We start from the raw sequence: 26332 nt of genomic DNA on the forward strand, positions 1-26332 counted from the left end.
GGCTCGGGCACCATCGCCCACAGCACCGAAGTCCTCCCCCATCAGTACCGCCCACACCACCACCAAGTCCACCACCGCCGCCGCCGCCATCACCGGCAGGACCAAGTCCACCACCAGCGCACCAGCATGGGCATCATTGCCAACGGCACCGAAGTCCTCCACGATCACAACCACCACCATCACCACCACCACCTCCTCCACCACCACAGGCTCCACCACCAAGTCCACCATCACCACAGCGGCACGGGCACCATCGCCGACAGTCTGGAGTCCATCACCGCCACCGCCACCACCGAGACCATGCACACCATCACCACAGCAGCCCGCGCACCACAACCAACGGCACAGAAGTCCACCCCAGCAGCAGCAGCAGCAGCAGCAGCAGCAGGAGTAGCAGCAGCAGCAACACCAATTCGTCCACCACCAGCAACACAAGCAGCAGCACAGCCTGCACCTCCGCCCCCAGCGACCCCTCGTGCCCCAATATCCCCACACGGATCCCCTGCGGGCACACCCCCTCCTTTCCAAGTCCTCATTGTTCAGTGAACCTGCGTGGCATTTGTCCCTTTGGCCTCTCTGAATCTGAAGCCGAGGACAACCCCTGAGACAGGACTGGTTGTCCCGATGACAGGGGATTGAAGTCTCGGGGACGGTGGGTTCCCTCACCCCACTGGGACGGCTCCTAGACCCGGTCCAGCCCTATCTCTGGGTCTCCCTTGCCTGCCTGCCTGCCTGCCTGCCTGCTTCCCACCCACGCCCCCAACACCCACCCCTTGGCCTCACCACCTTGCAGCGCAGCACAGCAGTGTCCGCCCGGCGCACCTCCTCTGCCAGGGTCCTGTCGCACCCCGGGGGCCTCCAGCTTTCTTGCACCGGGACCCACTCTCCACCACTTGCCCGACACCCATCCCTCACACTCACGGCCGGCAGTCCTGGCCTCCCACGGGCTCCTCAGGCTCACTCCTACTCTCTCCCTTCCGCTACCTCAGAGCTCACCCTCTCGCACAGGTGCACACGTACGTGCCTGGCGTGGCGCCGGGGAAGGTGCCCTTCCCCCCCCCCCCCCACCGAAGCCTCTGCACACACCCTGCCCGAGTGTCCAGCCACACTCTGGCCCGGGTCCCGCAAGCCCCACACCTCCCCGCCCGGCACCCTTCCCACACACCCGGGCTGCCCCCGGCCCTCCTCTCCTGCTCGGATCCTGTTCCTCTGTGCCTTAACTCCCGTGGGAGGCCACCCCCGTGCGCAAACACCTTCAACACGCGGGATCCCCCACGGCACGCACCCACACGCTCACACACACACCCCCCACACGCTCACACACACATCCCATACACTCACACAAACACCCCACGCTCCTACACACACCACACATGCTGACGCACGCAGCACACACAGCCCCATATGCTCACACACACCACCCCACACGCTCACACCCACCCCATACGCTCTGTCACACACACCGCACACGCTCACACGCACCACCACACGCTCACACACCCGCACCACACACGCACGCACCATACACCGACAAACACGCTCACACACACACACATCCCATGCACTCAATCACACACACCCCACACGCTCGTACACACACCCCACATGCTGAGAACGAGACCACACCCCCATATGGTCACCCCCCCACACACACACCCCCATACGCTCACTCACACCCCACACGCTGAGACGCACACCCCATACGCTCACACACACAGCACACACACCCCACACGCTGAAACACACACACCATACCCTCACACACACCCCACACGCTCACACACACATCCCATACACTCACAAAACCCCCCGACGCTCCTACACACACCCCACATGCTGACACACACAGCACACACACGCTCACACACACATCGCACGTGGTGACACACACAGCACACACAGCCCCATATGCTCACACACACCACCCCCACACGCTCACACACACCCCACACGCTGACACACCCGCACCCACACATGCAAGCACCACACACGCACGCACCACACACCGACACACACGCTCACACCACACACACACACACACAGATCCCATGCACTCAATCACACACACCCCACACGCTCGTAGCCACACCCCACATGCTGACACCCAGCACACACCCCCATATGGTCACACACACACACACACACGCTCACACACACACCCCCCATACGCTCACTCACACCCCACACGCTGAGACACACACCCCATACGCTCACACACACACCACACACACCCCACACGTTCAAACACACACACCATTCCCTCACTCACACACACCCCACACGCTCACACACACACACATCCACACGCTCACACACCCCATACGCTCAAGCACACACACCCCACACGCTCACCCACCGACCGCGCACGCTCACACACACACTCTCACACGCACACACCACACGCGCACGCACCACACACCGATACACGCGCTCACTCACACACACACACACACACACACACACACAGAAACAGAGGCGCTGAGGGATCTTCCCGTAGTGCTGGGAAGCACCTGGCTGCCCACAGCGGCTCCATTCCACCGCTGGTACGACCCTGTCGCAACCCAGCCATGGTGCTGCTCCGGCCCGTTTGGGTGGTGCACGGGCTGTCCGCTTGGGCTCCTAAAGGAGACAATCTCTGAACACACAGCAGCTCCTTGGCGGACAGGGGCGTGCAAGTGGTGGTGGGAAGGAGACTGTGGTCTGCGATTTAGCTGGAGGAGCACCCGGACAAGACGACGGGCACAGGGGTGGAGAGAGGGCTGGAGTAGATCCTGGCTAGGGGCAGGCTAAGGCGCCAAATGAAAATCTTAAACGGGAAATCTAGGTCGTGGGCCTGCGCGGTGGGGGTGGGGGCTGGAGGCGGTGCAAGGCGTTCCAGGGAACACGCTTTGCCACTTTGCCGTGGGATTCAAGGGATGGGGGATGCGATTTCAAGGACCTGTTGGCTCCGAGTCCACCGTCTGTCTCCGGTGCGCCCTCCACCCCGTGCCCCCTGCTTGGCTGTTGGGTTTTCCCCACCGGCCTCCCGAATCTTCGTGCTCCCTCTCCTGCACTGCCCGTCGGTCTGCTTCCTGGACGCGTCCAGATTCGTTTTCCCAACTCCACCTCCCGGGCGCAACCGTGCCGCTCTCCGCTCGCGGTGGCCGGGAAGCAGGTCCGAGCGGTGGCTGGCCCGAGGGCGAGGGAAGGGACCAGGGGCTCCAGCAGGTGACCCACCCGACTCAACGAGGTAGATCGCTCACCCTGCCCCGACCTCTTCCCGCACTCCCAGCCCCCTCCCCCTTTCCCCGCACCGACACCACTAACTAGACCCTCGGGAAGGAGCAAGGGGTGGCTTGTCAGGGGTGGCGGGGTTCCTCCTGGCGTCAGCAGTGCAGCCGGAGAGTCCAAGCACCTGCGGTGGCCGGACGTGCGGGCGTCTGTCGGTGGCCCCGAGTGAGGACAGAGGGTGTCACGCGCGGCCTCTCGGGTTTGGGGCGGAGGAAGAGGGGGAGCCATGCGAGCGCCCAGGGGAGGCGCCGATGCGCTGCCGTCGGGCGGCCGGGCCGCTGGCGAGGCCAAAAGGCTTGGGCTGGCCGGGCCGGCTGGCCTTGTCTGGGCACCGAGGCCGCGGGGCTAGCCGCGGGGCAAGGGAGAAGCCAGCCGGCTTCGGCTAAAAGGGGTGCGGATGCGCTGGGGAGGTCGGTAGGCCGAGAGGAAGAAGAAAGGCTTCCCTGACCGGGAATCGAACCCGGGCCGCGGCGGTGAGAGCGCCGAATCCTAACCACTAGACCACCAGGGAGCGTCAGGCCCTGCGCCTGCCCCGCACCCCCTGGACGCAGCGCCTCCATACCAGCCCCTCGCCTCTGCTTTGGCTCCAAGGCCCCAGCCTCGCCACGGCCGGCCGCCCGCCGGCCCTACCAATCCACCTGCCCTGCTGGCAGCACCCTCAAAACGCTGCGCGCCTCCTTCCCTCACACACGCGCTTGGCCTCGGGCCAACGCTCCCGGCTCCGGGCTCTCATCGGGCCTGGACACGAGGGCCCTGGAGCCGCGCAAAAGGTTGGCCAGCTGCGTTGGCCGGGAATCGAACCCGGGTCAACTGCTTGGAAGGCAGCTATGCTCACCACTATACCACCAACGCTGCACAGCCCGGGCCGCCCCGAGACGCCGGCCCAGGGTTCGCAGCGGCGCCTTCACGCCTTCTCGCCACCGCCTGGGCCGCCGGGCGCAGCCCTGCCCCGACGTCCCGCCGGCCCGCGGCCCTGCGCTGCCGCAGGCGCCAGCAGCGGCCGCCCCAGCCCCAGGCCCGGCCCCAGCCCCGCCAGCCCGATGCGGCTGTGGCGGCTCCGCAGGCCCGAGCCCCCCGCCGCCCGCGGCCCGTCTCTGGGGGGCGCTCCGGCCGCCGTGCCACTCCCCCGGCCCTCGGCTGCCGCCCGGGCAGCCCCGCCCCGCGAGACACGCATCCCTCCGGCGACCCGCTCGCCCGGGCCCTTCTGCGCGTGGCGTCCGGCGAGGCCACATCCCGCACCCACAGACGACCCGACCCAGCCGCCGCCCAGCGGTCCCCCGCGCCCCCCCCACCCCCATCCGGGACCGGGCAGCGTCGGCGTCACCAAGGAGCCCGCCGCAGCCGGCCACTCGTCAAGCGCCGGGGGCACGACAGGAGGCCCTGGCGGGGCCGTGGCGAACCCGCACGCGCGCGCCCGGCCTTACGGGGAAGGGAAAGCGGTGGGGGCGGTCCACGGTGGGCAGGGCGGGCACGCGTCGTCGCCCCGCGCCTCTGACCGGACGCGGGAGGGAGGAGAGGAAGGGCCCTGGGGGCAAGCGTTTGGACAGAGCGGCGGTGACGCCGGCGACCAAAAAGGGCGTCTTGCCTCCCCGTCGGGGAATCGAACCCCGGTCTCCCGCGTGACAGGCGGGGATACTCACCACTATACTAACGAGGACAGCGGCGGCGGCGGCCAGCCGGGCGCCCGACCCCTCTGCGCCTGCCCGCCCTCGACGCCCTGCCTTACACAGGCGCCCGCCACGTGCCACACCCGGCCCGACCCGATCCCAAACCAAGCGCGTCGGCCCGCCGAGCAGCCCTCCCATCCCGACTCGCAGTGGACTCCAGGCCCGGGCCCGGGGCCGGGCCCGGGATCCGGACGGCGCGGAACACTCCGAGTGCGCCGGCGCCTAGGGCCTGCCGGGCGCGGATCGCGCAGGGAGAAGAGGCCCGAGCGGGCAAGCAAGGCTGCGAGCAGGGGGACGGGCGCCCGGGATGGGCCGGGGCGGAGGAGGGAGGGCGGCGACGACCTAGTGGAGGGGGCGGGGGCGGCGGCGGCGCCCACGGCGGCGAGACAGGCTGGCCCGACGCCGGTCTCCGGGTGCGGGGCCGGGGACGTGCGAGGGGGCTGGGCGGCGCCGGCGCCGGCGCCAGGCCAGTCGGCTGGCGCTGCTCCTGGTCGGCCGGGGCGCGCGTCCCGTCCCTTGCGCGCCCACACAGCCGCCGGCCGCCACCAGCGTTCGCGCGGGGTCCCAGCCAGGCGAGCGGCGACGCGCCCAGGCCCGCCGTCAGGATGGCCGAGCGGTCTAAGGCGCTGCGTTCAGGTCGCAGTCTCCCCTGGAGGCGTGGGTTCGAATCCCACTCCTGACACGCCCACCTTTTGGCCCGTCCAACCGGGACCCTGGACCCCGGCGGGCCGCGACCACGCCCCATCGCAAGCCCGCTCCTGCCTGACCCGCCGCTCCTGCCTTGCACCCTCGCAGGAGGGGCCCAGTGCCGAGCCCTGACGCCTCGACGCTCCTGGCCACGGGCTTGGCGCACACACGCCCCCGCCCACCAGTTCACACGCCTTTCCCACCCGATCCCATCCCCAGCCCCGCAGGCCTGGGGAACTTCGCAGCACGCCTCTCCTCACCTGCTTCCCGGGGGCTGTGTTTTCCTTCCTCCCTCCCGCTCCCGCTCCCGCTGCACTCCCTCGGCCCCCTGCAGAGCAGCCGGCTGCGCAAATGCCGAAAGCCCTCCGCATTCGGTTCTCCACCGGACGGGTGCCTGGTGAACAGCGCCTCGCTCTCGTAGCCGAGCACTCCCGCCACCAAGAGCACACCGTCCGACAGACAGCCCGTCCTTTCCGCCGGCCCCCATTCCCTTCTCTCCACACCCTCCTCAGGTGGCCCGAGGTGCCCACGAGGATTTGCCACCTTGACGACGCCTGACCCTGGCCACACCTGCCTGCCTGCCTGCCTCCCTCCCCGGACACAGGCAGCCCGGCCACCCGCTCGCCGGCCCACGACAGGGCCCTCCCTTCAGTGCGCCTGGCCCGGGAGTCCAGCCCGGGAAGGTGGCTCCCGTGAGCGCTGGGCCGAAGGAAGCCCTGGATCCCCAGGCCACCCACCTGGGCGCCCCAGCGCATCTCCGCGCCGGAAGCCGCTGCCCGGCCGGGACCCGAGGAGCCCAGCGGGCTCCCTCACCGCGCTGTCGGCCAGCTAGCCAGCGGCCACTCTGCCAGAGCGCTCCCGCGAGCCAGGATCGCGCTCCTGCCTCACAACCACCGCCGCCCCCCGCCCCCCCCCCCCGCCCTCGAGCTGGCCCCCTAGGGAGCGCTGCGCGCCCCAGCTCAGACGCCTTGCTTCGCTCTCCCGGCCTGAGCGGCTCCTCGGCCGCGCCGGCGGCGCGACGGGGCCTCCATCTCCTACACACAACACGCAGGCGCCCGCGCGCGGACACCCACACGCCCACACCCACACAGCCCACCCCTCGGCACCGCACGTGCGCACACCACCGGAGCTCGGGTCCCCAGCCCCGCCCACCCTCGCACACTCTGCCCCGGCGAGAAAGCCCTCCGCCGAAGGGACCTTGGGTCCCGGCTGAGAGGAGCCGCTGAAGGCAACGGCAGCGCTCAGCCTCGCCTGCCACAGGTGCCCCCGCGCTGGGTGCGATTCGGGCGCTGGCCAGCCTGGGTCCGGCTCCCGGCTTCCCCTGGCGACCCCGGCAGGGCAACGTGTCGCCGCGGCCGTCGACCGGGGAGAAAGCACCGCAGGAGCCTAGTGGGCCTCCGTGCGTCCGTGCGGCGCTCGGCCCGTCTGCGCCGCTCCCTACGGCTCTGGACGTGCCCGGAGCCTCTGTTCCACACCGCCCGTCCGCCTCCTGCTCAAACCAAGCCCATGCTCCCCAGCACCGGGCCGGACCCGTGTCTGGGCGCCGCTGGGGAGCGCCGCTGGGGAAGCCGTCCGGGGAGCGCCGCCATCGGTGCATGGGTGGTTCAGTGGTAGAATTCTCGCCTGCCACGCGGGAGGCCCGGGTTCGATTCCCGGCCCATGCAGCACGCCGTCCCCTTTTGGCCAGCCCTGCAGCCCCAACGCGCGCACGCGCGCGCCCCCGGCTTCCTCTCGCCCACGCTCAAGGCCCCTGGCCGAAACCAGCTCTGCTCCGGACCCAGCCGGAGCCCGGCCCTGCCCTGCCGCCCGTTCCCTTCCTCTCCGTCTCTCTCGCCCAGGGGACCAAACTCCACCCAGCGCCCGACGCCCCTGGCCCGCCCACACGCCTCCCCTGCCCCTTTCCTCTTCAGGACCCTGAGCACCCCGCTTCGCTCACCCGCCTCTCCTCCAGCAACGCTTCCCGGCACCACCACACACCGGCGCCGCGCCGCTCCAGAGCCCACGGGGCCGCGCCCCACCTCCCCGCCTTTGCCCACGGTTCCTCCCTCCCTGCCTCACTCTACCCACACTCCCACAATCCTCCTCTCTTTGCACAACCAGGGGCAACCGACTTGCCACCCTTAGCCCTGATCCGTCCCATTCTCCTGCAGGGACCCTCACAAACTCACTGGGGTGCACCGGGAAGACCAAATGCATGGCACCACATCCTCCCGACGCCCGCCCTATAGTCTCTTGAAGGCCCGCTTGGCCGCAGTAGCCGGCAAACTCCGCCGCTGCTGCAACGCTAGGACCCCCGGCAGCACCAGGTCCACAACCGCCCGCGCCAGCGCTAGCACCGGCAGCACCTATCTCCCCACCCCCCCAGCCCCCCTCCCCCGCCTCCGCCGCCGTCGCCGCCGCCACCGCCGCCGCCGCCGCCGTCACCACCACCACCACCACCCCCCCCTCGCAACAGCAGCGGCGGCACCAAGTCCACCAGCAGAGCGGCACCTGGACCAGCACCGGCTCGGCTGTGGGTACCGCCACCACCACCGCTTGGACCGAGTCCAGCACCGCACACCACCACGGGCACCGTTGCCAACAGCACTAGAGTCCTTCCGCGCCACCGCCACTGCCCCGACACCATCACCAACAGAACGGAGTCCAGCACCAGCGAACCAGCAGGGGCATCGCCGCCCACCGCACTAAAGTCCTCCACCATCGCTGCCGCCCCGCAAACACCAGCACCACTAGGACCGAGTCCACCGCCGCACACCACCACGGGCACCGTTGCCAAGAGCACTAAAGTCCTTCAGCACCACCACCACAAAGGCCACCATCACCACACCGGCTCGGGCACCATCGCCCACAGCACCGAAGTCCTCCCCCATCAGTACCGCCCACACCACCACCAAGTCCACCACCGCCGCCGCCGCCATCACCGGCAGGACCAAGTCCACCACCAGCGCACCAGCATGGGCATCATTGCCAACGGCACCGAAGTCCTCCACGATCACAACCACCACCATCACCACCACCACCTCCTCCACCACCACAGGCTCCACCACCAAGTCCACCATCACCACAGCGGCACGGGCACCATCGCCGACAGTCTGGAGTCCATCACCGCCACCGCCACCACCGAGACCATGCACACCATCACCACAGCAGCCCGCGCACCACAACCAACGGCACAGAAGTCCACCCCAGCAGCAGCAGCAGCAGCAGCAGCAGCAGGAGTAGCAGCAGCAGCAACACCAATTCGTCCACCACCAGCAACACAAGCAGCAGCACAGCCTGCACCTCCGCCCCCAGCGACCCCTCGTGCCCCAATATCCCCACACGGATCCCCTGCGGGCACACCCCCTCCTTTCCAAGTCCTCATTGTTCAGTGAACCTGCGTGGCATTTGTCCCTTTGGCCTCTCTGAATCTGAAGCCGAGGACAACCCCTGAGACAGGACTGGTTGTCCCGATGACAGGGGATTGAAGTCTCGGGGACGGTGGGTTCCCTCACCCCACTGGGACGGCTCCTAGACCCGGTCCAGCCCTATCTCTGGGTCTCCCTTGCCTGCCTGCCTGCCTGCCTGCCTGCTTCCCACCCACGCCCCCAACACCCACCCCTTGGCCTCACCACCTTGCAGCGCAGCACAGCAGTGTCCGCCCGGCGCACCTCCTCTGCCAGGGTCCTGTCGCACCCCGGGGGCCTCCAGCTTTCTTGCACCGGGACCCACTCTCCACCACTTGCCCGACACCCATCCCTCACACTCACGGCCGGCAGTCCTGGCCTCCCACGGGCTCCTCAGGCTCACTCCTACTCTCTCCCTTCCGCTACCTCAGAGCTCACCCTCTCGCACAGGTGCACACGTACGTGCCTGGCGTGGCGCCGGGGAAGGTGCCCTTCCCCCCCCCCCCCACCGAAGCCTCTGCACACACCCTGCCCGAGTGTCCAGCCACACTCTGGCCCGGGTCCCGCAAGCCCCACACCTCCCCGCCCGGCACCCTTCCCACACACCCGGGCTGCCCCCGGCCCTCCTCTCCTGCTCGGATCCTGTTCCTCTGTGCCTTAACTCCCGTGGGAGGCCACCCCCGTGCGCAAACACCTTCAACACGCGGGATCCCCCACGGCACGCACCCACACGCTCACACACACACCCCCCACACGCTCACACACACATCCCATACACTCACACAAACACCCCACGCTCCTACACACACCACACATGCTGACGCACGCAGCACACACAGCCCCATATGCTCACACACACCACCCCACACGCTCACACCCACCCCATACGCTCTGTCACACACACCGCACACGCTCACACGCACCACCACACGCTCACACACCCGCACCACACACGCACGCACCATACACCGACAAACACGCTCACACACACACACATCCCATGCACTCAATCACACACACCCCACACGCTCGTACACACACCCCACATGCTGAGAACGAGACCACACCCCCATATGGTCACCCCCCCACACACACACCCCCATACGCTCACTCACACCCCACACGCTGAGACGCACACCCCATACGCTCACACACACAGCACACACACCCCACACGCTGAAACACACACACCATACCCTCACACACACCCCACACGCTCACACACACATCCCATACACTCACAAAACCCCCCGACGCTCCTACACACACCCCACATGCTGACACACACAGCACACACACGCTCACACACACATCGCACGTGGTGACACACACAGCACACACAGCCCCATATGCTCACACACACCACCCCCACACGCTCACACACACCCCACACGCTGACACACCCGCACCCACACATGCAAGCACCACACACGCACGCACCACACACCGACACACACGCTCACACCACACACACACACACACAGATCCCATGCACTCAATCACACACACCCCACACGCTCGTAGCCACACCCCACATGCTGACACCCAGCACACACCCCCATATGGTCACACACACACACACACACGCTCACACACACACCCCCCATACGCTCACTCACACCCCACACGCTGAGACACACACCCCATACGCTCACACACACACCACACACACCCCACACGTTCAAACACACACCATTCCCTCACTCACACACACCCCACACGCTCACACACACACACATCCACACGCTCACACACCCCATACGCTCAAGCACACACACCCCACACGCTCACCCACCGACCGCGCACGCTCACACACACACTCTCACACGCACACACCACACGCGCACGCACCACACACCGATACACGCGCTCACTCACACACACACACACACACACACAGAGAAACAGAGGCGCTGAGGGATCTTCCCGTAGTGCTGGGAAGCACCTGGCTGCCCACAGCGGCTCCATTCCACCGCTGGTACGACCCTGTCGCAACCCAGCCATGGTGCTGCTCCGGCCCGTTTGGGTGGTGCACGGGCTGTCCGCTTGGGCTCCTAAAGGAGACAATCTCTGAACACACAGCAGCTCCTTGGCGGACAGGGGCGTGCAAGTGGTGGTGGGAAGGAGACTGTGGTCTGCGATTTAGCTGGAGGAGCACCCGGACAAGACGACGGGCACAGGGGTGGAGAGAGGGCTGGAGTAGATCCTGGCTAGGGGCAGGCTAAGGCGCCAAATGAAAATCTTAAACGGGAAATCTAGGTCGTGGGCCTGCGCGGTGGGGGTGGGGGCTGGAGGCGGTGCAAGGCGTTCCAGGGAACACGCTTTGCCACTTTGCCGTGGGATTCAAGGGATGGGGGATGCGATTTCAAGGACCTGTTGGCTCCGAGTCCACCGTCTGTCTCCGGTGCGCCCTCCACCCCGTGCCCCCTGCTTGGCTGTTGGGTTTTCCCCACCGGCCTCCCGAATCTTCGTGCTCCCTCTCCTGCACTGCCCGTCGGTCTGCTTCCTGGACGCGTCCAGATTCGTTTTCCCAACTCCACCTCCCGGGCGCAACCGTGCCGCTCTCCGCTCGCGGTGGCCGGGAAGCAGGTCCGAGCGGTGGCTGGCCCGAGGGCGAGGGAAGGGACCAGGGGCTCCAGCAGGTGACCCACCCGACTCAACGAGGTAGATCGCTCACCCTGCCCCGACCTCTTCCCGCACTCCCAGCCCCCTCCCCCTTTCCCCGCACCGACACCACTAACTAGACCCTCGGGAAGGAGCAAGGGGTGGCTTGTCAGGGGTGGCGGGGTTCCTCCTGGCGTCAGCAGTGCAGCCGGAGAGTCCAAGCACCTGCGGTGGCCGGACGTGCGGGCGTCTGTCGGTGGCCCCGAGTGAGGACAGAGGGTGTCACGCGCGGCCTCTCGGGTTTGGGGCGGAGGAAGAGGGGGAGCCATGCGAGCGCCCAGGGGAGGCGCCGATGCGCTGCCGTCGGGCGGCCGGGCCGCTGGCGAGGCCAAAAGGCTTGGGCTGGCCGAGGCGACGGGGCAAGGCTTGGGCTGGCCGGGCCGGCTGGCCTTGTCTGGGCACCGAGGCCGCGGGGCTAGCCGCGGGGCAAGGGAGAAGCCAGCCGGCTTCGGCTAAAAGGGGTGCGGATGCGCTGGGGAGGTCGGTAGGCCGAGAGGAAGAAGAAAGGCTTCCCTGACCGGGAATCGAACCCGGGCCGCGGCGGTGAGAGCGCCGAATCCTAACCACTAGACCACCAGGGAGCGTCAGGCCCTGCGCCTGCCCCGCACCCCCTGGACGCAGCGCCTCCATACCAGCCCCTCGCCTCTGCTTTGGCTCCAAGGCCCCAGCCTCGCCACGGCCGGCCGCCCGCCGGCCCTACCAATCCACCTGCCCTGCTGGCAGCACCCTCAAAACGCTGCGCGCCTCCTTCCCTCACACACGCGCTTGGCCTCGGGCCAACGCTCCCGGCTCCGGGCTCTCATCGGGCCTGGACACGAGGGCCCTGGAGCCGCGCAAAAGGTTGGCCAGCTGCGTTGGCCGGGAATCGAACCCGGGTCAACTGCTTGGAAGGCAGCTATGCTCACCACTATACCACCAACGCTGCACAGCCCGGGCCGCCCCGAGACGCCGGCCCAGGGTTCGCAGCGGCGCCTTCACGCCTTCTCGCCACCGCCTGGGCCGCCGGGCGCAGCCCTGCCCCGACGTCCCGCCGGCCCGCGGCCCTGCGCTGCCGCAGGCGCCAGCAGCGGCCGCCCCAGCCCCAGGCCCGGCCCCAGCCCCGCCAGCCCGATGCGGCTGTGGCGGCTCCGCAGGCCCGAGCCCCCCGCCGCCCGCGGCCCGTCTCTGGGGGGCGCTCCGGCCGCCGTGCCACTCCCCCGGCCCTCGGCTGCCGCCCGGGCAGCCCCGCCCCGCGAGACACGCATCCCTCCGGCGACCCGCTCGCCCGGGCCCTTCTGCGCGTGGCGTCCGGCGAGGCCACATCCCGCACCCACAGACGACCCGACCCAGCCGCCGCCCAGCGGTCCCCCGCGCCCCCCCCCACCCCCATCCGGGACCGGGCAGCGTCGGCGTCACCAAGGAGCCCGCCGCAGCCGGCCACTCGTCAAGCGCCGGGGGCACGACAGGAGGCCCTGGCGGGGCCGTGGCGAACCCGCACGCGCGCGCCCGGCCTTACGGGGAAGGGAAAGCGGTGGGGGCGGTCCACGGTGGGCAGGGCGGGCACGCGTCGTCGCCCCGCGCCTCTGGCCGGACGCGGGAGGGAGGAGAGGAAGGGCCCTGGGGGCAAGCGTTTGGACAGAGCGGCGGTGACGCCGGCGACCAAAAAGGGCGTCTTGCCTCCCCGTCGGGGAATCGAACCCCGGTCTCCCGCGTGACAGGCGGGGATACTCACCACTATACTAACGAGGACAGCGGCGGCGGCGGCCAGCCGGGCGCCCGACCCCTCTGCGCCTGCCCGCCCTCGACGCCCTGCCTTACACAGGCGCCCGCCACGTGCCACACCCGGCCCGACCCGATCCCAAACCAAGCGCGTCGGCCCGCCGAGCAGCCCTCCCATCCCGACTCGCAGTGGACTCCAGGCCCGGGCCCGGGGCCGGGCCCGGGATCCGGACGGCGCGGAACACTCCGAGTGCGCCGGCGCCTAGGGCCTGCCGGGCGCGGATCGCGCAGGGAGAAGAGGCCCGAGCGGGCAAGCAAGGCTGCGAGCAGGGGGACGGGCGCCCGGGATGGGCCGGGGCGGAGGAGGGAGGGCGGCGACGACCTAGTGGAGGGGGCGGGGGCGGCGGCGGCGCCCACGGCGGCGAGACAGGCTGGCCCGACGCCGGTCTCCGGGTGCGGGGCCGGGGATGTGCGAGGGGGCTGGGCGGCGCCGGCGCCGGCGCCAGGCCAGTCGGCTGGCGCTGCTCCTGGTCGGCCGGGGCGCGCGTCCCGTCCCTTGCGCGCCCACACAGCCGCCGGCCGCCACCAGCGTTCGCGCGGGGTCCCAGCCAGGCGAGCGGCGACGCGCCCAGGCCCGCCGTCAGGATGGCCGAGCGGTCTAAGGCGCTGCGTTCAGGTCGCAGTCTCCCCTGGAGGCGTGGGTTCCAATCCCACTCCTGACACGCCCACCTTTTGGCCCGTCCAACCGGGACCCTGGACCCCGGCGGGCCGCGACCACGCCCCATCGCAAGCCCGCTCCTGCCTGACCCGCCGCTCCTGCCTTGCACCCTCGCAGGAGGGGCCCAGTGCCGAGCCCTGACGCCTCGACGCTCCTGGCCACGGGCTTGGCGCACACACGCCCCCGCCCACCAGTTCACACGCCTTTCCCACCCGATCCCATCCCCAGCCCCGCAGGCCTGGGGAACTTCGCAGCACGCCTCTCCTCACCTGCTTCCCGGGGGCTGTGTTTTCCTTCCTCCCTCCCGCTCCCGCTCCCGCTGCACTCCCTCGGCCCCCTGCAGAGCAGCCGGCTGCGCAAATGCCGAAAGCCCTCCGCATTCGGTTCTCCACCGGACGGGTGCCTGGTGAACAGCGCCTCGCTCTCGTAGCCGAGCACTCCCGCCACCAAGAGCACACCGTCCGACAGACAGCCCGTCCTTTCCGCCGGCCCCCATTCCCTTCTCTCCACACCCTCCTCAGGTGGCCCGAGGTGCCCACGAGGATTTGCCACCTTGACGACGCCTGACCCTGGCCACACCTGCCTGCCTGCCTGCCTCCCTCCCCGGACACAGGCAGCCCGGCCACCCGCTCGCCGGCCCACGACAGGGCCCTCCCTTCAGTGCGCCTGGCCCGGGAGTCCAGCCCGGGAAGGTGGCTCCCGTGAGCGCTGGGCCGAAGGAAGCCCTGGATCCCCAGGCCACCCACCTGGGCGCCCCAGCGCATCTCCGCGCCGGAAGCCGCTGCCCGGCCGGGACCCGAGGAGCCCAGCGGGCTCCCTCACCGCGCTGTCGGCCAGCTAGCCAGCGGCCACTCTGCCAGAGCGCTCCCGCGAGCCAGGATCGCGCTCCTGCCTCACAACCACCGCCGCCCCCCGCCCCCCCCCCCCCGCCCTCGAGCTGGCCCCCTAGGGAGCGCTGCGCGCCCCAGCTCAGACGCCTTGCTTCGCTCTCCCGGCCTGAGCGGCTCCTCGGCCGCGCCGGCGGCGCGACGGGGCCTCCATCTCCTACACACAACACGCAGGCGCCCGCGCGCGGACACCCACACGCCCACACCCACACAGCCCACCCCTCGGCACCGCACGTGCGCACACCACCGGAGCTCGGGTCCCCAGCCCCGCCCACCCTCGCACACTCTGCCCCGGCGAGAAAGCCCTCCGCCGAAGGGACCTTGGGTCCCGGCTGAGAGGAGCCGCTGAAGGCAACGGCAGCGCTCAGCCTCGCCTGCCACAGGTGCCCCCGCGCTGGGTGCGATTCGGGCGCTGGCCAGCCTGGGTCCGGCTCCCGGCTTCCCCTGGCGACCCCGGCAGGGCAACGTGTCGCCGCGGCCGTCGACCGGGGAGAAAGCACCGCAGGAGCCTAGTGGGCCTCCGTGCGTCCGTGCGGCGCTCGGCCCGTCTGCGCCGCTCCCTAGGGCTCTGGACGTGCCCGGAGCCTCTGTTCCACACCGCCCGTCCGCCTCCTGCTCAAACCAAGCCCATGCTCCCCAGCACCGGGCCGGACCCGTGTCTGGGCGCCGCTGGGGAGCGCCGCTGGGGAAGCCGTCCGGGGAGCGCCGCCATCGGTGCATGGGTGGTTCAGTGGTAGAATTCTCGCCTGCCACGCGGGAGGCCCGGGTTCGATTCCCGGCCCATGCAGCACGCCGTCCCCTTTTGGCCAGCCCTGCAGCCCCAACGCGCGCACGCGCGCGCCCCCGGCTTCCTCTCGCCCACGCTCAAGGCCCCTGGCCGAAACCAGCTCGGCTCCGGACCCAGCCGGAGCCCGGCCCTGCCCTGCCGCCCGTTCCCTTCCTCTCCGTCTCTCTCGCCCAGGGGACCAAACTCCACCCAGCGCCCGACGCCCCTGGCCCGCCCACACGCCTCCCCTGCCCCTTTCCTCTTCAGGACCCTGAGCACCCCGCTTCGCTCACCCGCCTCTCCTCCAGCAACGCTTCCCGGCACCACCACACACCGGCGCCGCGCCGCTCCAGAGCCCACGGGGCCGCGCCCCACCTCCCCGCCTTTGCCCACGGTTCCTCCCTCCCTGCCTCACTCTACCCACACTCCCACAATCCTCCTCTCTTTGCACAACCAGGGGCAACCGACTTGCCACCCTTAGCCCTGATCCGTCCCATTCTCCTGCAGGGACCCTCACAAACTCACTGGGGTGCACCGGGAAGACCAAATGCATGGCACCACATCCTCCCGACGCCCGCCCTATAGTCTCTTGAAGGCCCGCTTGGCCGCAGTAGCCGGCAAACTCCGCCGCTGCTGCAACGCTAGGACCCCCGGCAGCACCAGGTCCACAACCGCCCGCGCCAGCGCTAGCACCGGCAGCACCTATCTCCCCACCCCCCCAGCCCCCCTCCCCCGCCTCCGCCGCCGTCGCCGCCGCCACCGCCGCCGCCGCCGCCGTCACCACCACCACCACCACCCCCCCCTCGCAACAGCAGCGGCGGCACCAAGTCCACCAGCAGAGCGGCACCTGGACCAGCACCGGCTCGGCTGTGGGTACCGCCACCACCACCGCTTGGACCGAGTCCAGCACCGCACACCACCACGGGCACCGTTGCCAACAGCACTAGAGTCCTTCCGCGCCACCGCCACTGCCCCGACACCATCACCAACAGAACGGAGTCCAGCACCAGCGAACCAGCAGGGGCATCGCCGCCCACCGCACTAAAGTCCTCCACCATCGCTGCCGCCCCGCAAACACCAGCACCACTAGGACCGAGTCCACCGCCGCACACCACCACGGGCACCGTTGCCAAGAGCACTAAAGTCCTTCAGCACCACCACCACAAAGGCCACCATCACCACACCGGCTCGGGCACCATCGCCCACAGCACCGAAGTCCTCCCCCATCAGTACCGCCCACACCACCACCAAGTCCACCACCGCCGCCGCCGCCATCACCGGCAGGACCAAGTCCACCACCAGCGCACCAGCATGGGCATCATTGCCAACGGCACCGAAGTCCTCCACGATCACAACCACCACCATCACCACCACCACCTCCTCCACCACCACAGGCTCCACCACCAAGTCCACCATCACCACAGCGGCACGGGCACCATCGCCGACAGTCTGGAGTCCATCACCGCCACCGCCACCACCGAGACCATGCACACCATCACCACAGCAGCCCGCGCACCACAACCAACGGCACAGAAGTCCACCCCAGCAGCAGCAGCAGCAGCAGCAGCAGCAGGAGTAGCAGCAGCAGCAACACCAATTCGTCCACCACCAGCAACACAAGCAGCAGCACAGCCTGCACCTCCGCCCCCAGCGACCCCTCGTGCCCCAATATCCCCACACGGATCCCCTGTGGGCACACCCCCTCCTTTCCAAGTCCTCATTGTTCAGTGAACCTGCGTGGCATTTGTCCCTTTGGCCTCTCTGAATCTGAAGCCGAGGACAACCCCTGAGACAGGACTGGTTGTCCCGATGACAGGGGATTGAAGTCTCGGGGACGGTGGGTTCCCTCACCCCACTGGGACGGCTCCTAGACCCGGTCCAGCCCTATCTCTGGGTCTCCCTTGCCTGCCTGCCTGCCTGCCTGCCTGCTTCCCACCCACGCCCCCAACACCCACCCCTTGGCCTCACCACCTTGCAGCGCAGCACAGCAGTGTCCGCCCGGCGCACCTCCTCTGCCAGGGTCCTGTCGCACCCCGGGGGCCTCCAGCTTTCTTGCACCGGGACCCACTCTCCACCACTTGCCCGACACCCATCCCTCACACTCACGGCCGGCAGTCCTGGCCTCCCACGGGCTCCTCAGGCTCACTCCTACTCTCTCCCTTCCGCTACCTCAGAGCTCACCCTCTCGCACAGGTGCACACGTACGTGCCTGGCGTGGCGCCGGGGAAGGTGCCCTTCCCCCCCCCCCCACCGAAGCCTCTGCACACACCCTGCCCGAGTGTCCAGCCACACTCTGGCCCGGGTCCCGCAAGCCCCACACCTCCCCGCCCGGCACCCTTCCCACACACCCGGGCTGCCCCCGGCCCTCCTCTCCTGCTCGGATCCTGTTCCTCTGTGCCTTAACTCCCGTGGGAGGCCACCCCCGTGCGCAAACACCTTCAACACGCGGGATCCCCCACGGCACGCACCCACACGCTCACACACACACCCCCCACACGCTCACACACACATCCCATACACTCACACAAACACCCCACGCTCCTACACACACCACACATGCTGACGCACGCAGCACACACAGCCCCATATGCTCACACACACCACCCCACACGCTCACACCCACCCCATACGCTCTGTCACACACACCGCACACGCTCACACGCACCACCACACGCTCACACACCCGCACCACACACGCACGCACCATACACCGACAAACACGCTCACACACACACACATCCCATGCACTCAATCACACACACCCCACACGCTCGTACACACACCCCACATGCTGAGAACGAGACCACACCCCCATATGGTCACCCCCCCACACACACACCCCCATACGCTCACTCACACCCCACACGCTGAGACGCACACCCCATACGCTCACACACACAGCGCACACACCCCACACGCTGAAACACACACACCATACCCTCACACACACCCCACACGCTCACACACACATCCCATACACTCACAAAACCCCCCGACGCTCCTACACACACCCCACATGCTGACACACACAGCACACACACGCTCACACACACATCGCACGTGGTGACACACACAGCACACACAGCCCCATATGCTCACACACACCACCCCCACACGCTCACACACACCCCACACGCTGACACACCCGCACCCACACATGCAAGCACCACACACGCACGCACCACACACCGACACACACGCTCACACCACACACACACACACACAGATCCCATGCACTCAATCACACACACCCCACACGCTCGTAGCCACACCCCACATGCTGACACCCAGCACACACCCCCATATGGTCACACAGACACACACACACGCTCACACACACACCCCCCATACGCTCACTCACACCCCACACGCTGAGACACACACCCCATACGCTCACACACACACCCCACACACCCCACACGTTCAAACACACACACCATTCCCTCACTCACACACACCCCACACGCTCACACACACACACATCCACACGCTCACACACCCCATACGCTCAAGCACACACACCCCACACGCTCACCCACCGACCGCGCACGCTCACACACACACTCTCACACGCACACACCACACGCGCACGCACCACACACCGATACACGCGCTCACTCACACACACACACACACACACACACAGAAACAGAGGCGCTGAGGGATCTTCCCGTAGTGCTGGGAAGCACCTGGCTGCCCACAGCGGCTCCATTCCACCGCTGGTACGACCCTGTCGCAACCCAGCCATGGTGCTGCTCCGGCCCGTTTGGGTGGTGCACGGGCTGTCCGCTTGGGCTCCTAAAGGAGACAATCTCTGAACACACAGCAGCTCCTTGGCGGACAGGGGCGTGCAAGTGGTGGTGGGAAGGAGACTGTGGTCTGCGATTTAGCTGGAGGAGCACCCGGACAAGACGACGGGCACAGGGGTGGAGAGAGGGCTGGAGTAGATCCTGGCTAGGGGCAGGCTAAGGCGCCAAATGAAAATCTTAAACGGGAAATCTAGGTCGTGGGCCTGCGCGGTGGGGGTGGGGGCTGGAGGCGGTGCAAGGCGTTCCAGGGAACACGCTTTGCCACTTTGCCGTGGGATTCAAGGGATGGGGGATGCGATTTCAAGGACCTGTTGGCTCCGAGTCCACCGTCTGTCTCCGGTGCGCCCTCCACCCCGTGCCCCCTGCTTGGCTGTTGGGTTTTCCCCACCGGCCTCCCGAATCTTCGTGCTCCCTCTCCTGCACTGCCCGTCGGTCTGCTTCCTGGACGCGTCCAGATTCGTTTTCCCAACTCCACCTCCCGGGCGCAACCGTGCCGCTCTCCGCTCGCGGTGGCCGGGAAGCAGGTCCGAGCGGTGGCTGGCCCGAGGGCGAGGGAAGGGACCAGGGGCTCCAGCAGGTGACCCACCCGACTCAACGAGGTAGATCGCTCACCCTGCCCCGACCTCTTCCCGCACTCCCAGCCCCCTCCCCCTTTCCCCGCACCGACACCACTAACTAGACCCTCGGGAAGGAGCAAGGGGTGGCTTGTCAGGGGTGGCGGGGTTCCTCCTGGCGTCAGCAGTGCAGCCGGAGAGTCCAAGCACCTGCGGTGGCCGGACGTGCGGGCGTCTGTCGGTGGCCCCGAGTGAGGACAGAGGGTGTCACGCGCGGCCTCTCGGGTTTGGGGCGGAGGAAGAGGGGGAGCCATGCGAGCGCCCAGGGGAGGCGCCGATGCGCTGCCGTCGGGCGGCCGGGCCGCTGGCGAGGCCAAAAGGCTTGGGCTGGCCGAGGCGACGGGGCAAGGCTTGGGCTGGCCGGGCCGGCTGGCCTTGTCTGGGCACCGAGGCCGCGGGGCTAGCCGCGGGGCAAGGGAGAAGCCAGCCGGCTTCGGCTAAAAGGGGTGCGGATGCGCTGGGGAGGTCGGTAGGCCGAGAGGAAGAAGAAAGGCTTCCCTGACCGGGAATCGAACCCGGGCCGCGGCGGTGAGAGCGCCGAATCCTAACCACTAGACCACCAGGGAGCGTCAGGCCCTGCGCCTGCCCCGCACCCCCTGGACGCAGCGCCTCCATACCAGCCCCTCGCCTCTGCTTTGGCTCCAAGGCCCCAGCCTCGCCACGGCCGGCCGCCCGCCGGCCCTACCAATCCACCTGCCCTGCTGGCAGCACCCTCAAAACGCTGCGCGCCTCCTTCCCTCACACACGCGCTTGGCCTCGGGCCAACGCTCCCGGCTCCGGGCTCTCATCGGGCCTGGACACGAGGGCCCTGGAGCCGCGCAAAAGGTTGGCCAGCTGCGTTGGCCGGGAATCGAACCCGGGTCAACTGCTTGGAAGGCAGCTATGCTCACCACTATACCACCAACGCTGCACAGCCCGGGCCGCCCCGAGACGCCGGCCCAGGGTTCGCAGCGGCGCCTTCACGCCTTCTCGCCACCGCCTGGGCCGCCGGGCGCAGCCCTGCCCCGACGTCCCGCCGGCCCGCGGCCCTGCGCTGCCGCAGGCGCCAGCAGCGGCCGCCCCAGCCCCAGGCCCGGCCCCAGCCCCGCCAGCCCGATGCGGCTGTGGCGGCTCCGCAGGCCCGAGCCCCCCGCCGCCCGCGGCCCGTCTCTGGGGGGCGCTCCGGCCGCCGTGCCACTCCCCCGGCCCTCGGCTGCCGCCCGGGCAGCCCCGCCCCGCGAGACACGCATCCCTCCGGCGACCCGCTCGCCCGGGCCCTTCTGCGCGTGGCGTCCGGCGAGGCCACATCCCGCACCCACAGACGACCCGACCCAGCCGCCGCCCAGCGGTCCCCCGCGCCCCCCCCCACCCCCATCCGGGACCGGGCAGCGTCGGCGTCACCAAGGAGCCCGCCGCAGCCGGCCACTCGTCAAGCGCCGGGGGCACGACAGGAGGCCCTGGCGGGGCCGTGGCGAACCCGCACGCGCGCGCCCGGCCTTACGGGGAAGGGAAAGCGGTGGGGGCGGTCCACGGTGGGCAGGGCGGGCACGCGTCGTCGCCCCGCGCCTCTGGCCGGACGCGGGAGGGAGGAGAGGAAGGGCCCTGGGGGCAAGCGTTTGGACAGAGCGGCGGTGACGCCGGCGACCAAAAAGGGCGTCTTGCCTCCCCGTCGGGGAATCGAACCCCGGTCTCCCGCGTGACAGGCGGGGATACTCACCACTATACTAACGAGGACAGCGGCGGCGGCGGCCAGCCGGGCGCCCGACCCCTCTGCGCCTGCCCGCCCTCGACGCCCTGCCTTACACAGGCGCCCGCCACGTGCCACACCCGGCCCGACCCGATCCCAAACCAAGCGCGTCGGCCCGCCGAGCAGCCCTCCCATCCCGACTCGCAGTGGACTCCAGGCCCGGGCCCGGGGCCGGGCCCGGGATCCGGACGGCGCGGAACACTCCGAGTGCGCCGGCGCCTAGGGCCTGCCGGGCGCGGATCGCGCAGGGAGAAGAGGCCCGAGCGGGCAAGCAAGGCTGCGAGCAGGGGGACGGGCGCCCGGGATGGGCCGGGGCGGAGGAGGGAGGGCGGCGACGACCTAGTGGAGGGGGCGGGGGCGGCGGCGGCGCCCACGGCGGCGAGACAGGCTGGCCCGACGCCGGTCTCCGGGTGCGGGGCCGGGGATGTGCGAGGGGGCTGGGCGGCGCCGGCGCCGGCGCCAGGCCAGTCGGCTGGCGCTGCTCCTGGTCGGCCGGGGCGCGCGTCCCGTCCCTTGCGCGCCCACACAGCCGCCGGCCGCCACCAGCGTTCGCGCGGGGTCCCAGCCAGGCGAGCGGCGACGCGCCCAGGCCCGCCGTCAGGATGGCCGAGCGGTCTAAGGCGCTGCGTTCAGGTCGCAGTCTCCCCTGGAGGCGTGGGTTCGAATCCCACTCCTGACACGCCCACCTTTTGGCCCGTCCTACCGGGACCCTGGACCCCGGCGGGCCGCGACCACGCCCCATCGCAAGCCCGCTCCTGCCTGACCCGCCGCTCCTGCCTTGCACCCTCGCAGGAGGGGCCCAGTGCCGAGCCCTGACGCCTCGACGCTCCTGGCCACGGGCTTGGCGCACACACGCCCCCGCCCACCAGTTCACACGCCTTTCCCACCCGATCCCATCCCCAGCCCCGCAGGCCTGGGGAACTTCGCAGCACGCCTCTCCTCACCTGCTTCCCGGGGGCTGTGTTTTCCTTCCTCCCTCCCGCTCCCGCTCCCGCTGCACTCCCTCGGCCCCCTGCAGAGCAGCCGGCTGCGCAAATGCCGAAAGCCCTCCGCATTCGGTTCTCCACCGGACGGGTGCCTGGTGAACAGCGCCTCGCTCTCGTAGCCGAGCACTCCCGCCACCAAGAGCACACCGTCCGACAGACAGCCCGTCCTTTCCGCCGGCCCCCATTCCCTTCTCTCCACACCCTCCTCAGGTGGCCCGAGGTGCCCACGAGGATTTGCCACCTTGACGACGCCTGACCCTGGCCACACCTGCCTGCCTGCCTGCCTCCCTCCCCGGACACAGGCAGCCCGGCCACCCGCTCGCCGGCCCACGACAGGGCCCTCCCTTCAGTGCGCCTGGCCCGGGAGTCCAGCCCGGGAAGGTGGCTCCCGTGAGCGCTGGGCCGAAGGAAGCCCTGGATCCCCAGGCCACCCACCTGGGCGCCCCAGCGCATCTCCGCGCCGGAAGCCGCTGCCCGGCCGGGACCCGAGGAGCCCAGCGGGCTCCCTCACCGCGCTGTCGGCCAGCTAGCCAGCGGCCACTCTGCCAGAGCGCTCCCGCGAGCCAGGATCGCGCTCCTGCCTCACAACCACCGCCGCCCCCCGCCCCCCCCCCGCCCTCGAGCTGGCCCCCTAGGGAGCGCTGCGCGCCCCAGCTCAGACGCCTTGCTTCGCTCTCCCGGCCTGAGCGGCTCCTCGGCCGCGCCGGCGGCGCGACGGGGCCTCCATCTCCTACACACAACACGCAGGCGCCCGCGCGCGGACACCCACACGCCCACACCCACACAGCCCACCCCTCGGCACCGCACGTGCGCACACCACCGGAGCTCGGGTCCCCAGCCCCGCCCACCCTCGCACACTCTGCCCCGGCGAGAAAGCCCTCCGCCGAAGGGACCTTGGGTCCCGGCTGAGAGGAGCCGCTGAAGGCAACGGCAGCGCTCAGCCTCGCCTGCCACAGGTGCCCCCGCGCTGGGTGCGATTCGGGCGCTGGCCAGCCTGGGTCCGGCTCCCGGCTTCCCCTGGCGACCCCGGCAGGGCAACGTGTCGCCGCGGCCGTCGACCGGGGAGAAAGCACCGCAGGAGCCTAGTGGGCCTCCGTGCGTCCGTGCGGCGCTCGGCCCGTCTGCGCCGCTCCCTAGGGCTCTGGACGTGCCCGGAGCCTCTGTTCCACACCGCCCGTCCGCCTCCTGCTCAAACCAAGCCCATGCTCCCCAGCACCGGGCCGGACCCGTGTCTGGGCGCCGCTGGGGAGCGCCGCTGGGGAAGCCGTCCGGGGAGCGCCGCCATCGGTGCATGGGTGGTTCAGTGGTAGAATTCTCGCCTGCCACGCGGGAGGCCCGGGTTCGATTCCCGGCCCATGCAGCACGCCGTCCCCTTTTGGCCAGCCCTGCAGCCCCAACGCGCGCACGCGCGCGCCCCCGGCTTCCTCTCGCCCACGCTCAAGGCCCCTGGCCGAAACCAGCTCGGCTCCGGACCCAGCCGGAGCCCGGCCCTGCCCTGCCGCCCGTTCCCTTCCTCTCCGTCTCTCTCGCCCAGGGGACCAAACTCCACCCAGCGCCCGACGCCCCTGGCCCGCCCACACGCCTCCCCTGCCCCTTTCCTCTTCAGGACCCTGAGCACCCCGCTTCGCTCACCCGCCTCTCCTCCAGCAACGCTTCCCGGCACCACCACACACCGGCGCCGCGCCGCTCCAGAGCCCACGGGGCCGCGCCCCACCTCCCCGCCTTTGCCCACGGTTCCTCCCTCCCTGCCTCACTCTACCCACACTCCCACAATCCTCCTCTCTTTGCACAACCAGGGGCAACCGACTTGCCACCCTTAGCCCTGATCCGTCCCATTCTCCTGCAGGGACCCTCACAAACTCACTGGGGTGCACCGGGAAGACCAAATGCATGGCACCACATCCTCCCGACGCCCGCCCTATAGTCTCTTGAAGGCCCGCTTGGCCGCAGTAGCCGGCAAACTCCGCCGCTGCTGCAACGCTAGGACCCCCGGCAGCACCAGGTCCACAACCGCCCGCGCCAGCGCTAGCACCGGCAGCACCTATCTCCCCACCCCCCCAGCCCCCCTCCCCCGCCTCCGCCGCCGTCGCCGCCGCCACCGCCGCCGCCGCCGCCGTCACCACCACCACCACCACCCCCCCCTCGCAACAGCAGCGGCGGCACCAAGTCCACCAGCAGAGCGGCACCTGGACCAGCACCGGCTCGGCTGTGGGTACCGCCACCACCACCGCTTGGACCGAGTCCAGCACCGCACACCACCACGGGCACCGTTGCCAACAGCACTAGAGTCCTTCGGCGCCACCGCCACTGCCCCGACACCATCACCAACAGAACGGAGTCCAGCACCAGCGAACCAGCAGGGGCATCGCCGCCCACCGCACTAAAGTCCTCCACCATCGCTGCCGCCCCGCAAACACCAGCACCACTAGGACCGAGTCCACCGCCGCACACCACCACGGGCACCGTTGCCAAGAGCACTAAAGTCCTTCAGCACCACCACCACAAAGGCCACCATCACCACACCGGCTCGGGCACCATCGCCCACAGCACCGAAGTCCTCCCCCATCAGTACCGCCCACACCACCACCAAGTCCACCACCGCCGCCGCCGCCATCACCGGCAGGACCAAGTCCACCACCAGCGCACCAGCATGGGCATCATTGCCAACGGCACCGAAGTCCTCCACGATCACAACCACCACCATCACCACCACCACCTCCTCCACCACCACAGGCTCCACCACCAAGTCCACCATCACCACAGCGGCACGGGCACCATCGCCGACAGTCTGGAGTCCATCACCGCCACCGCCACCACCGAGACCATGCACACCATCACCACAGCAGCCCGCGCACCACAACCAACGGCACAGAAGTCCACCCCAGCAGCAGCAGCAGCAGCAGCAGCAGCAGGAGTAGCAGCAGCAGCAACACCAATTCGTCCACCACCAGCAACACAAGCAGCAGCACAGCCTGCACCTCCGCCCCCAGCGACCCCTCGTGCCCCAATATCCCCACACGGATCCCCTGCGGGCACACCCCCTCCTTTCCAAGTCCTCATTGTTCAGTGAACCTGCGTGGCATTTGTCCCTTTGGCCTCTCTGAATCTGAAGCCGAGGACAACCCCTGAGACAGGACTGGTTGTCCCGATGACAGGGGATTGAAGTCTCGGGGACGGTGGGTTCCCTCACCCCACTGGGACGGCTCCTAGACCCGGTCCAGCCCTATCTCTGGGTCTCCCTTGCCTGCCTGCCTGCCTGCCTGCCTGCTTCCCACCCACGCCCCCAACACCCACCCCTTGGCCTCACCACCTTGCAGCGCAGCACAGCAGTGTCCGCCCGGCGCACCTCCTCTGCCAGGGTCCTGTCGCACCCCGGGGGCCTCCAGCTTTCTTGCACCGGGACCCACTCTCCACCACTTGCCCGACACCCATCCCTCACACTCACGGCCGGCAG

General features: G+C 69.4%; 15 non-coding genes across 15 annotated transcripts; 6 read left to right on the forward strand and 9 right to left on the reverse strand.

Moving 5' to 3' along the window:
* Positions 1 to 3709: 3709 nt before the first annotated feature.
* Positions 3710 to 3781, reverse strand: TRNAE-CUC (transfer RNA glutamic acid (anticodon CUC)). The gene has a single exon. It is a non-coding gene; the product is annotated as a tRNA-Glu (tRNA).
* A 269-nt stretch (positions 3782 to 4050) lies between these two features.
* Positions 4051 to 4122, reverse strand: TRNAG-UCC (transfer RNA glycine (anticodon UCC)). The gene has a single exon. It is a non-coding gene; the product is annotated as a tRNA-Gly (tRNA).
* Positions 4123 to 4855: 733 nt separating this feature from the next.
* Positions 4856 to 4927, reverse strand: TRNAD-GUC (transfer RNA aspartic acid (anticodon GUC)). The gene has a single exon. It is a non-coding gene; the product is annotated as a tRNA-Asp (tRNA).
* A 609-nt stretch (positions 4928 to 5536) lies between these two features.
* TRNAL-CAG (transfer RNA leucine (anticodon CAG)) lies at positions 5537 to 5619 on the forward strand. Its single transcript has one exon. It is a non-coding gene; the product is annotated as a tRNA-Leu (tRNA).
* A 1598-nt stretch (positions 5620 to 7217) lies between these two features.
* On the forward strand, positions 7218 to 7288 carry TRNAG-GCC (transfer RNA glycine (anticodon GCC)). The gene has a single exon. It is a non-coding gene; the product is annotated as a tRNA-Gly (tRNA).
* A 4895-nt stretch (positions 7289 to 12183) lies between these two features.
* Positions 12184 to 12255, reverse strand: TRNAE-CUC (transfer RNA glutamic acid (anticodon CUC)). The gene has a single exon. It is a non-coding gene; the product is annotated as a tRNA-Glu (tRNA).
* A 269-nt stretch (positions 12256 to 12524) lies between these two features.
* On the reverse strand, positions 12525 to 12596 carry TRNAG-UCC (transfer RNA glycine (anticodon UCC)). Its single transcript has one exon. It is a non-coding gene; the product is annotated as a tRNA-Gly (tRNA).
* A 734-nt stretch (positions 12597 to 13330) lies between these two features.
* On the reverse strand, positions 13331 to 13402 carry TRNAD-GUC (transfer RNA aspartic acid (anticodon GUC)). The gene has a single exon. It is a non-coding gene; the product is annotated as a tRNA-Asp (tRNA).
* Positions 13403 to 14011: 609 nt separating this feature from the next.
* Positions 14012 to 14094, forward strand: TRNAL-CAG (transfer RNA leucine (anticodon CAG)). The gene has a single exon. It is a non-coding gene; the product is annotated as a tRNA-Leu (tRNA).
* Positions 14095 to 15693: 1599 nt separating this feature from the next.
* TRNAG-GCC (transfer RNA glycine (anticodon GCC)) lies at positions 15694 to 15764 on the forward strand. The gene has a single exon. It is a non-coding gene; the product is annotated as a tRNA-Gly (tRNA).
* A 4896-nt stretch (positions 15765 to 20660) lies between these two features.
* TRNAE-CUC (transfer RNA glutamic acid (anticodon CUC)) lies at positions 20661 to 20732 on the reverse strand. Its single transcript has one exon. It is a non-coding gene; the product is annotated as a tRNA-Glu (tRNA).
* A 269-nt stretch (positions 20733 to 21001) lies between these two features.
* On the reverse strand, positions 21002 to 21073 carry TRNAG-UCC (transfer RNA glycine (anticodon UCC)). Its single transcript has one exon. It is a non-coding gene; the product is annotated as a tRNA-Gly (tRNA).
* A 734-nt stretch (positions 21074 to 21807) lies between these two features.
* On the reverse strand, positions 21808 to 21879 carry TRNAD-GUC (transfer RNA aspartic acid (anticodon GUC)). The gene has a single exon. It is a non-coding gene; the product is annotated as a tRNA-Asp (tRNA).
* Positions 21880 to 22488: 609 nt separating this feature from the next.
* TRNAL-CAG (transfer RNA leucine (anticodon CAG)) lies at positions 22489 to 22571 on the forward strand. The gene has a single exon. It is a non-coding gene; the product is annotated as a tRNA-Leu (tRNA).
* Positions 22572 to 24167: 1596 nt separating this feature from the next.
* TRNAG-GCC (transfer RNA glycine (anticodon GCC)) lies at positions 24168 to 24238 on the forward strand. The gene has a single exon. It is a non-coding gene; the product is annotated as a tRNA-Gly (tRNA).
* The last annotated feature ends 2094 nt before the right edge of the window (positions 24239 to 26332 follow it).

This window comes from Eumetopias jubatus, unplaced genomic scaffold (genome assembly GCF_037043125.1).
Source record: "Eumetopias jubatus isolate StellerSeaLion01/CBP00866 unplaced genomic scaffold, mEumJub1_p1.0 scaffold_12, whole genome shotgun sequence".
Lineage (NCBI taxonomy): Eukaryota > Metazoa > Chordata > Mammalia > Carnivora > Otariidae > Eumetopias > Eumetopias jubatus.